Source organism: Schistocerca piceifrons, chromosome 1, assembly GCF_021461385.2.
Source record: "Schistocerca piceifrons isolate TAMUIC-IGC-003096 chromosome 1, iqSchPice1.1, whole genome shotgun sequence".
Taxonomy (NCBI): domain Eukaryota; kingdom Metazoa; phylum Arthropoda; class Insecta; order Orthoptera; family Acrididae; genus Schistocerca; species Schistocerca piceifrons.
Window position 1 is genome coordinate 788,815,062 of NC_060138.1, and position 12,544 is coordinate 788,827,605.

Below are 12,544 nucleotides of genomic sequence, written 5' to 3' on the forward strand. Positions count from 1 at the left end.
CGGCGATCAGACATGTCGCCATCGTCAGGTGCGCTGACGAACTGAGCTCCTGAGGGCGGGCGGCCGATTTAAATCCCCTCCCCCCGCGGGCCGCGCCCGCGGCCGCACGACGGCGGTCGCGAAGATGTGGGCGTCGGAATCTGTCGTAGCGTCGATGTGTTTGCTATTTCCGCCTTGGTCGCCAGTTCGTATTTTTTTGCTGAGAGTCTTCTTAATTACATTCAGTGCCGGGTCCCATGCCTTGCTGAGATTGTAGCCGCAATCTCGGTTGATAAGATCTTCGCACCAGGGAAGAAGTTGAGATTTCCAGTGCAATCATCAAAGCAGAACAGGGATATGCAAGAGAAACATTTTACAGTGGACACAAAACTATGTTATTTAACAATATCATCTTCATCAGTTGTGATATATTCAGTCACATTTCCAGAGTAATCATGATTGTAATACTGTACATGTCCAATATCACTGCTGTGCCCACCTCTCTTTGCAGACTTCATCCTCTGTGTATCAAAAAGAGCATTATTTATATGCTGTATGGAAACTTTCCACATCTCCTCATCCATCGGCTGTAGTTCAGTTGTCACAAAATCACCAAACATTTTACACACATTCCTTTGCTTTTGAGGTGCTACTGCTTGAAGCAAAGAAAATGCCTGGTTCATTTTCAACTTGATGTCCTCTGCCTCATTAACTTTTCTCTTCTTTTTGGCTGGATGTTTTATAAACATGAGCAAATGACAGTAACACCAATGTTGTAAGAAAAGCAGCTTAAAACAATATCAGTTGACCACTGCAGTCACTAGCAGTAATTTATTGCAACTGTTTGTTCTACATCTACATCTACATCTACATTGATACTCCGCAAGCCACCCAACGGTGTGTGGCGGAGGGCACTTTACGTGCCACTGTCATTACCTCCCTTTCCTGTTCCAGTCGCGTATGGTTCGCGGGAAGAACGACTGTCTGAAAGCCTCCGTGCGCGCTCTAATCTCTCTAATTTTACATTCGTGATCTCCTCGGGAAGTATAAGTAGGGGGAAGCAATATATTCGATACCTCATCCAGAAACGCACCCTCTCGAAACCTGGCGAGCAAGCTACACCGCGATGCAGAGCGCCTCTCTTGCAGAGTCTGCCACTTGAGTTTATTAAACATCTCCGTAACGCTATCACGGTTACCAAATAACCCAGTGACGAAACGTGCCGCTCTTCTTTGGATCTTCTCTATCTCCTCCGTCAACCCGACCTGGTACGGATCCCACACTGATGAGCAATACTCAAGTATAGGTCGAACGAGTGTTTTGTAAGCCACCTCCTTTGTTGATGGACTACATTTTCTAAGCACTCTCCCAATGAATCTCAACCTGGTACCCGCCTTACCAACAATTAGTTTTATATGATCATTCCACTTCAAATCGTTCCGTACGCATACTCCCAGATATTTTACAGAAGTAACTGCTACCAGTGTTTGTTCCGCTATCATATAATCATACAATAAAGGATCCTTCTTTCTATGTATTCGCAATACATTACATTTGTCCCTGCACCAAGTGCCTATCCGCTGCAGATCTTCCTGTATTTCGCTACAATTTTCTAATGCAGCAACTTCTCTGTATACTACAGCATCATCCGCGAAAAGCCGCATGGAACTTCCAACACTATCTACTAGGTCATTTATATATATATTGTGAAAAGCAATGGTCCCATAACACTCCCCTGTGGCACGCCAGAGGTTACTTTAACGTCTGTAGACGTCTCTCCATTGATAACAACATGCTGTGTTCTGTTTGTTTAGTAAACATACCTTCATTTTCAATACCAGACTATTCTCCAGGCTGTGGTATGACACCAGCTACTGTCTCATCATCATTAGTAGTATCTACAAATTCCATGTCCTAAAACATTACAATATCAGAAGCATGTAAGTGAAGCACAATGTACTACTCTGGGGACAGACAGCATGGAAAATAATCACGACAATGTTTGAATTTTCTCCACTGCACTGGTGCCTGAATATTAATAATTGTTTAATTAGTTTCGAAATAACCACAGAATACAAAATAATGAGTTTAGAAGAGAGTTAGGTATTGATTCAGTGTGAAACAAAATTTCCGAAGAGCATGTTAACTTACAACTAATGAAGTAATGTCTACTAAGCATTTTGGCATACAAGGTAAGTGAATCACAATAGTATGCTAGGCACTATGACAATTAGATTCATCATTAAGCAGCTCATTCGTCAGAATGACATACTTTGCATAAGCTCACATCCTAGTCAGTAATGCAAAACTAGTGAGGGAACAACAGTTGAGACTACACATATGTTGAAGTACACTCAGTGAGAGGAAACTCTTCCTAAATAATAGTTCAATGAAGTGAACGTAATGAACTTCACTGCCCACAACAAAAAATGTGAGTTCTGATCACTTAACAGGTCGAAACACTGCAAAAACAGAAAATGCTAATTTACATGTACTGTAGTATTAGTCAACTATACTGTCAAAAATATAATTACCTCTCAACCTGCCATGGTTTTGCAGGCAAACTGTGTTGGTGTGTAAAGGTCATCTATTCTGGTTCCACTTTCCACATGATCCTTTATTTTTTGCAAGCATGTTATAAACTTTTTTTTCTTAAGCTCTTGCACAGAAAATTTCATTTCCATGTTTATCTCAATTCTCTTCCACACATTGTGAACTATATCCCTATCTGAATGACATGGCGACAAAGTATTCCAGATTACAGGTTTTATAATGTCCTAGAAATTTTAAAACAATTTTGTTAGACTATTCCGTAACTATAACAGAAAAAATGGAATATGATAAACAATATTTTTAATGAATTGCTAATTCACATTACTAAACTTATTATTCATAAATGCAAAACTTGAATCACTCACAGTGATTTAAACACATTGTACATTACATGTGTTTACAATTTCTGATTGTGCACTACACCAGGCTAATAATAATGAATAACTGTCTGACATATATGCAAAAAATAAATATGAGAACTAATTTACAGTACTTACATAATATTACAAAATACTAGTTACTCATTGTTTGGTTATTTAGGAATGACACCAGATTTTTGTAGACAAAAAACACTCTGGTTTAGTGGTTTAGTAGAAATCTACAGAATAATGTTTAACAATGATAATAAATTTCCAATGCAGCTAAATAGCACAAAACAATATGTGTCTGGTAAGACAGTGAAGTTATCAAATAAAACTGTTCACAATGCAAAATTTTAATACTCTCCCTTATTTAATAACTTACACACTCTCATGTTTTGTACAATGTATTTAGTCAGGCAGCAAATAATGGTTTTGTTAATAAATCCACAAGATGATTTTCTGCATCTACTCTTGAAATGGTAATTTCACCGGCTGTAACTAATTCTCAAAGAAAGAAGTGTCTGAGACGAATATGTATTGTCTGTCAGTGAAATTCAGGATTCTGTGCGAGTTGAACAAAAGCTTTATTGTCCACTTGTAGGCAAGGTTTCAGTCCTTCAGATAGCAAAGTTCAGTTAAGAGTCTCTTCATCCAGAACATTTCTTGTGCTGCTTCATTAGCTACTACAACTTCACCTTCTGTAGTAGAGATTGCAACTGAACTTTGTCGCTGACTCATCCAATTGAGAGGTGCACCAAAGTATGGCAGAGAGTACCTGAGGTGGATCACCCAGTCCCTAAATCACCTACATGATCAGCATCACCATAACATTGAAGAATGCCTTTGTATTTACTGCTTTTGTAAATAAGTCCATAGTCACATGTGCCTCTCAAATAGCGAAAAATTCTTTTTACTCCTATTACATCACACTATGTTGGATTTTCAAGACAGCTAGGTAGTATTCCTACAGCATGTACTAAGTCTGGTCCTGTCCCGCACATCAGGTGTATCAAGGATTCAACTGCTTGTCTATAAGAATATTCAATGTTGATATAGTTCTCTTCTATGTAGTTATCCTTGATAGTTGCAATTGTTACAGCTCTACAATCAATCATGCCAAAGCACTCCAAAACGTTCTTGGTGTAGTAAGTCTGACTTGATTGGACCCACCTTCTTTTATATCAATTTCCAAGTCTAAGAAATATGATACTGGCTTTGATTTTATTTCGAATTCTGTTTCAAGATCTTCAACATATTCTTTAAGTTCACTGTCATTGTGTGGCACAATCCATCCATCATCAACTTAGTGCATGAATAAAACATAAGAACCTTTCTGTCTCATAAAGAGGTAAGGATCACCTTCACTTCTCTTATATCTTAATTCCGTCACATAGCTACTGAATCTCTCATTTCAGCAGCAGGGAGCCTGTTTCAGGCTATATAACCTTTTCATTAATGAACATACTTTTCTATCACCATCACTATAACCTTCAGGTTGTATCATAAACAATATTTCCTTCAGGTCACTATAAAGAAAGGCAGTAGTCACATATATCTGTGCAACTTTCATATTCTCTTTGGCTGCAATGCTTAGTAATGCTCGAATAGTCGACATCTTTGCCACAGGGCTAAAAGTTTGTTGATAATTGACCCATGTGCGGCTCGCATTGATGTCTTTCATAGCTTGGCATCTTGTAATAGCGATAGTGGCATCTCGTTTTCTTAGTGTGTTCACTGGCGCCACTACGTTTGCTCGCCTTTTCTGTCCGTGAGTGGAAGCAGCGGTGCTTATCGATAACGCGTACTGTAGTACCATCTTTGGAGTAGCCTCTCCGGGTCGTCGTGTGTCGAGCAAGTTGAGTTGCAAGGGAGCAGCAGTGAGGCCCGGACAGCCAGTACTCGCCCGACCGTTGGTGACACACATCCACTGTCCGACAGAAGGATGTGGTCGCGAGAGTGCACGACCACGTCAAGGATCGGATTCAGCGGGTTTTAGTTGAATGGACCGTAATACTCGAGTAGTGCAACTTTCACTTGTGTATGTGTGTGTGTGTGTGTGTGTGTGTGTGTGTGTGTGTGTTTGTCCGCCTGTCGAAGTGACCTCATGGCAATAAGTTGCCAGTTGACGATTTATACTGGGATCTTCCCGTGCCTGACTTTAGTGGAGACGACCGTTGGTTGGTCGTTCGGTAGGTCGTCGCAGCGGACGACGAGCATTTGGTCTTCCGACCACTTCTGGCTTCTTTGCGTTTGTGCCGACTTATAATTCGTCCTTTTTTTTTTTTTTTTTTTTTTTACAGTGACTGGTTTCAGTATTGTGATTTGTTGGTGGAATTGTTTTCCCAGATCTGTGTGTATTTTGTGGTTCTGAATGAGCATTTATTTTAATGCTGTCTGCGTTCTGGATTTGGTGGAGAGAGTTGTGAACGGAGATCAGTCGTTTGGGGCGCAGCAGCGAGCAGGTCCGTGCAGAACCAGGGCAAGCTGGAGCCACTGCCAGATCGAGGAGGCGTAGATGCGAGAGCGACGACTTCGTTGCACACCGAACCCTGGACGTTTAAGTTGAGTGAAGAGTTAACTGCAAATGCAACCTCAACTATTCTGAGATCTCGCCTTTGGTCGACGAGTTGTTGCTCCCAGGGAGTGAAGTGTTTCAAGGCAGTGAAATATTGCAACTGTCTTCTCTATTTGTTACTCATAACTGAATTTTGTATTTTTGTTATTAGTGAAGTGCAACCAGCGGTATTTTTCTGCCTTATGGGCGCTAACGTCCCAGTTACCTGTCCTGGAGGTTAGAATACTTTTCCGGCAGTGTACCTTTCCACATCGTGTTGATGCTGTCTGACATGGCGTGTAGTTTGACAGCCTCTTGTATTGTACTGTGCATTTTTTTTTTTTTTGGCAGGTCTGCCTTGGTTCTAGTGTTTCCTTCGTCCTTGGTGTTTTCTGAAGACGTAGTGCTGTCTGACTCTTCGGCCTTGCCTAAAAATATTCGATCGCTGTACCAGTGATTGGACGTTAGGCGGAGTGTTTAGTCGGTCGGTCGGCGCTTAAACTGCCGCTAGTTTGAATCCTGTTAAGTGAGTGCAACTCTTGGCTGCCTGTCTCACCTTACCTCATGTTAGGCCGACCCTTGGAACACTTGCTGAGAACTGCTTGTACTGATTCCTTAGATTGTGATGTTTGTTTTAAGGATATTCGTAATTTTCTGATTATTGTTGATGTGGCCTTCAGCTGAGCAATAATTTCACCTCTTTGGCGATAAGGCCTTCAGCCGTGTTACAACAATTTTTTTAAAGCAAATTTGTTTTAAAAGCTAAGTATTTGTTAAAATGTGTGCCATGTGGAATTGTTCTTCTGACTTCTAATTCAGGTCTTCAGCCATTTGTTATTTGAAGTTGTGTGTGGCCTTCACCTGAGCAATAATACCACTTCTTTCGTAATAAGGCCTTGAGCCATGTTACAGTAAGTTTCTTAAGCAAACTTGCTTTAAAAGCAACGTATTTGTTGAGATGTGTGCTATTTAGAATTATTTTCCTGACTTCTAATTCAGGCCTACAGCCATTTGTTATTTGAAATTGTTTGTGGCCTTCAGCCAACTGATAATTTCACTTCTTTTATAATAAGGCCTTCAGCCATCTTACAGTTTGTTTTAAAATGAAGTACTTATCTTATTATGTGCGATTTGGAACTGTTTTTCTGACTTCTAATTCAAGCCTTCAGCTGTTTGTTGTTTGAGGTTATTGTTAGTGGCCTTCAGCCTAAAATTGTGGAATTTTTGGTGATAAGGCCTTCAGTCATCATACAGTCAATTGCGTTTTTAATAGATTGTTTTAAAATTTTAATTTATTTAAATAAAGTTTACATATTTGTTGTGCAACCGAGAGTAACTGATTGTGGCCGCATCCACAATCGTAACCTTACCCTGTCCCATCCTGAGAAACCAGCTCTCAATAATCAATCCTTTTCTTGTGAGAAAATCCTTTCTTTGACTCTGTGAACCGACCCATCAGAATTCGTTTTAAGTTTACAGATCCCCTTACATGGAACTGTCCTCTATCCAGGACATAAATTTTCCAATGTCCAAGTTCCATTTTCTTGATGTACAGCCATTTCTTGATCCATTGCTGCTTTCCAGTCGTCTTGTTGAGTCGAATTTATGATGTCACAATAAGATTCTGGCTCCTCAGAGATCATTAACTGCATTACATAGTCTTTCTGAACGTTTAAGGTTTAAACGTTCACGCAGTTGTGGCCTAATTCATCGTCAAACTGTTCTAATCTCTCTTCAGTTTCAGCCTGTAAATCATCATAATCATCAAACTAATTTTTCTCTAATTTTTCTTCTGTTTCATCCTGTAAATAATCATAATTATCGAACTCATTTTCTCTTGGAAAAAATTTCATTTGATGACTCTTGAGACTTCCAGTGAGGGAGATCAAGATCCACAGGGACTACTAGTTTTTCCTTTCGCATAATTTTCTCTTCAAAAATGACATACTGTGATCTCATTAACAGACCATTTTCTTCACACCACGGTCATAGCCAGTCAGAATCCCCTTTACTGCTTTTCAATCCGTTTCCAGAGTTAACTGTTTTGGAATATGAACATAAAATTTAGACTCTATTATGCGTAGGTGCCCCACGCCAATCTTCTTTTGATACCATATTTAATATGGAAACATCCCTAAAATACTGGAAGGTCCCATTCGATTCAGGATGTATGCTGCAGAATTTATCATTTCAGACCAAAACAACTGAGGAATGTTTCATGAGCATGCATTATAGCCCTGGCTGTATCAACAAGAGTATGATTTTCTCATTCACTGCATCTGTTTTGCTGTGGAGGTTTGGCATATTAAAACGTTTTATTATGATTTCGCTCTGTAAAATCTCCCTTATATGTTTGTTGTTGACTCTCCTTCATTATCACTTAGAAAGTTTTTAATTGTATACCTAGAAGTCTTTGTTTCATTTATAAATTGTCTTAGTTTATTAGGAACTTCTGAGTCTCCCTTGAAGAAGTAAACGGCTTGAAATTTACTATAATTATCTTTAGTTAATACCACATAGCGTTACTCAGAGTAGGACTTTTCAAAAGCATACCAGACATCACGTGAATCAGCTCTCCTGGTTCAGAAGTTCTCTTCCGGGTGCCAAATGGAACCCAATGTGCTTTCCATAAACACAGCCTTCACAGTGCACAGAGCTAATCCCACGTTTATGCCTAAGATCTTTGAGATTAACATCTTGACATGTCATTTATTTTGATGTCCAACTCTTTCATGGTACAACTGTAGTAAATTTTCTCACCAGATTTCATTTACTTTAGCAGGAATGCTTCTCATCATTAACTTGAACAGTCTTCCATACAGATCACGATAGCCCACTAGTTGTGTGATTTCACCAATTATAAAATAAAACCTTTCTGTTGTGGATAAAAATGTACTTTCTCGATTTTTGTCTTGTTCTTCTAAGACTGAAAGCAGATCCTTTTTAATTTTCGGTACATGCCATACATCACTCAAAGTGATTTTGTGCCATTTTCCATTGACTACTACTTCCATTTCTATTGTGCCCTTGCCAACAACTTCAACAAAATCACGAACTGCTGATATAAGTGTATGTGTCGTAGAAAATGGTTCAAATGTCTTGAAAAAATTGTCAATATTGATAATATGACTTGTTGCATCATTATCTACAGACAAGCTACCAGTATCACTCTCAGATGACATAACAACAGACGTTTCAGCTAAAAGAACCATGTTCGTATTTGAAGTTTCAGTGGCTTCTGACATCACGTTTGTAAGGCTTTTGTGGTCAGCCATCCTCAGTCCACTTCCAGCATTTCTTGATCACATGATTTGGCTTCTTACAGTGGTGTTTAGAAGACAATTTCAACGATTTACATATAAGAGCCTCTTGAGATGCAGAATCTCCTCCTTTATTTGACAAAGGTTTCTCACATGCTCAAAGTTGAGTTGTCAAGTTATCAATAGTCCTATCACTTTTTGACGTAAACATCCAACTTGATTTAAATGAAAAATACTCATCTGGTAGTGAGCCTAAAATTTTATGGATCAAAAACAAATCAGGAAATTATGGATTATTTTCTGCATCTTTGGCCATTTCTTCCTTCAAATCATTCCACACATTTTTCAGCTTTGAAATTTGAGCTGCTGTATCATCACTAGAATGTTTCAGATATCCCAAAAATCGTAAACAAATGTATAAACTTTAGCTTCAGAAACATCATAAAAGATTTTATGCAGTTATTCCCATACTTCTCGTGGGGTATTAAGACGCATTACTTTCTCAACTTCTTCCTCTGTCATATTCATAGTCAGTACAGTTAAAGCATTGTTGTCAGCCTTAAGACAATTATTTAGTGTGTTATGTGAGCAGTAGCACCTTTTGCAGGTTCTATGGGTTTAACTAACATACCTTCAATAATGTTAAGGGCTCCAGGAATACCAAGTAGACAAACACTTGCTTTGTATTTCAATGTATTCCAATTTGATTGCCTTTCTGGTAAACCAATGCTTATTACCCTTGTCGAATCAATAGTCGAAATTCATTTGAAAAGTTACACTGATGTATAAAAGCCGAATACACGAACTTCCCAACCTATGCTTCATTTACGTACAAAACATATAAATAGTGTTTCTTCAGTTCCTTTAAAAAATTGAGCAGTAGCACACCTGGGCACATAACCTGTTTGGTTATTTAGAAATGACACAAGTTTTTTGTAGATAAAAAAACACACTGGTTTGTTAGAAGTCTACAGAATAACACTTAACAACGATAGTAAATTTTCATTGTGGCAAAGAACACAAAACAATCCATGTACTCTAAGATAGAGTTATTTAAATGTCAGTGAAGTTATTAAATAGAACTGTTCACAACACAAAACTTTAACAGTCATATCTGTTTACATGCGTACATGTTACATTTTTAATCAAAAAATAACACAGCTTATTAATTAAAGAATTTATTATTCCTTACATATAACCTAACCCCAAATTTAACTGTATCTGTTTACAAATGTTCATAGAGACATACCTGTCTGCTGTTAAGCACCTTCATATCACAATAGCACAAATGTCTGGATGCAGACCCAACCCACTGGTTCACGAATGTTTGGTTCCTTTGATGTGGGTCGAAAGACCGACAAGTAGCAAATATGACTAGCACTACTCGAATAAGGTTGGCAAGCAGCAAGCGGTCCTAATACACTACCTGGCTGTAAGCGAGCGGTAATACAGTATTCCCCAAATACCACATGTTTGGTGCTGCCTTTACACAAATGAGGTTACGTTCCTCTGTTCTTGACCATGCAGTACATGTGCAGAAAACCTGTTAGTGTTGTTACTCAAAACCATATTCACAGTGCTAGGTAAGTCCAGTGCATATATTATTTGTAATGGAAACAATTTCTCTTTCGACAAACTTGTAAAATGTAGTGAAATGTTGGGTGTGCCTTCTGGAAATGTTACAGCATACAGGGCATGGACTTGGCAGTTGTTTCTGTTTGCTAGATTATAACAGAAGATCATGTCTTCCATTCTTCCATTTCCTATGTGGAGTAATGGGCTTGTATTATGCAGCTAAGTCCAAAGATAAAACTACAATGCAAAACATTTCACTAACTTACCAAAACACAGACTGGTTACAGTAGAAATAATGAAGGTGCTGCACTTACCTAGAACTGTGAGTGTGATTTACAGTAACAACACTAACAGATGTTTACTGCATGTTGTATCTGTGATCAATAGTAGAGGAATATGTTCTCATTTGTTTAATGCATTCTGTAGATCGTTTGTAATAGCAACGAACCTACAGTAGCCTAGATGTGTTTCACAGCAGTGAAGATGAACAAGTGCCCAAAGCTCCTAAGACATGCATGTTATTGCCCATATTTAATGGACATTTCTGTCTTGTTTTGATCCACTCAGCTGCCTCTCAAAATATTGCATACCTTTTCTTAACAGCCAATATGTAATCTGTATATTATCCATAAAAATATACAACACCAACTGGATAACATGAGACTACCATCAAATTATAAGTTAAAAAAAGACTAGGTTATGTTTTATCCCAGAATATAACTCGCTCTAGTAGGATGCTGTGGAATTGGGCAAAGGATTCTGTTAATGTGCATATGCCTTTTAAAGTAATTTTGAAGCCACATGCCCTGAAAACTTTTGTAGAGGAAGAATGTTGCCCTGGCCAATTTGTGTACGCTAATTATTGTAGAGCTGCGATTAATGACAAAAATTATATAAGTTCTTACAACAGTCATATATTCCAAAAAGTATAAAAAGAATAATCATAATAATGTGAAAACGATTGTAGTATTTTTCAATTCATATTAGGTCAGAGGTACAGTTTTTTATTAATAACGATATCAATAAATCCTTACACTGCCATTGCACATAGGCAGCTATCTTGGAGCATCCAGCCTCATAGAAAAAGACACTAAGCATTGTTTAGACGTATTATCGCATAATATTAAAAAAGGATCTTTAATCCATCGTGAGTAGGACTGATGTCTTCACGTTGGTATATGTATGCTATTGTTGGTGATAGCACCTTGAGAAAAATTAGCTGTGGATTTTAACAAACATAAAAGAGAAAAGATTCATTAATTCTGTTTTTCAAAACCATTTCATACAATAAGAGTAACGGCACAGTTACCATTGTATGAGGTATTCAACTAAAAACTTAATTATTCATTATGCAATAACAGATGTAGATATTTTCACAGTGTTTGACACTCAAGTTGCCATGTATTCGCACTTTCGCAACCTCATTATGGAGACTTGAAAACTCTGCCTTTGGGAAGCAATAGAGACGCCATGGAAAACTGTACAGTGTAAAAAAGATTTTCTATTAAAACTACAAGTGCCGTGCATGTCAGCCAGTTACATCTGCACATATACAAGAACGCTTCCAACCGAAACGGCAAATGGTCTCGGAAATTGATGCAAAATTCACAGTGTCCTCAAAAAGTTTATAAACCTATCCTTGTAATTCATTCAACGCTACAATGAATTCTTCAAAACTTGCGTTTTCTTTAATGCCATATGAGCTTATGGAACTGCACTGTAAGAATGACTCCCTTCTGCAACAGGATTTTGTTTTTAAATGCGTTCATATCAAATTAAAAAGAAGTTACATTGGAATGTCTTACTGTGAGCAGTGAGCAGTCAAGTCCACTAAAAAGACAAAGTCTCCACTCCATTCCGAACTTTATAATTTTCGTTCCTCCACTACATTTTCCTTCCTAAATTCAACAATAGTGAGTTTTAGATCGATAAATCATTCCAGGCGTGCGCCATGACTTAACCAACGTATTTTGCAAGAGTGTTTGAAGTCTTCATACTCTTTGTTCAGTTCCACTGAAGACTGTTGCAATTGTCAGTGGAATGACACATGAACCTTCAGAAAGCTTACTATTTGTACCAATAATTTCTCCATGTGCTCAAAGCCTGCAAAATTTGCAGAAAGTGCTTCTTCATGTACAGAACAATCAATCGTATCTGTCGATTATTGTAAATTATTGCTCTTTTATTGTCAACTACGAGTACATCTCTAAATTCTTTCTGCATGGTATTGTAATGTTGTTTCGTAGCAAATGTGCAATACC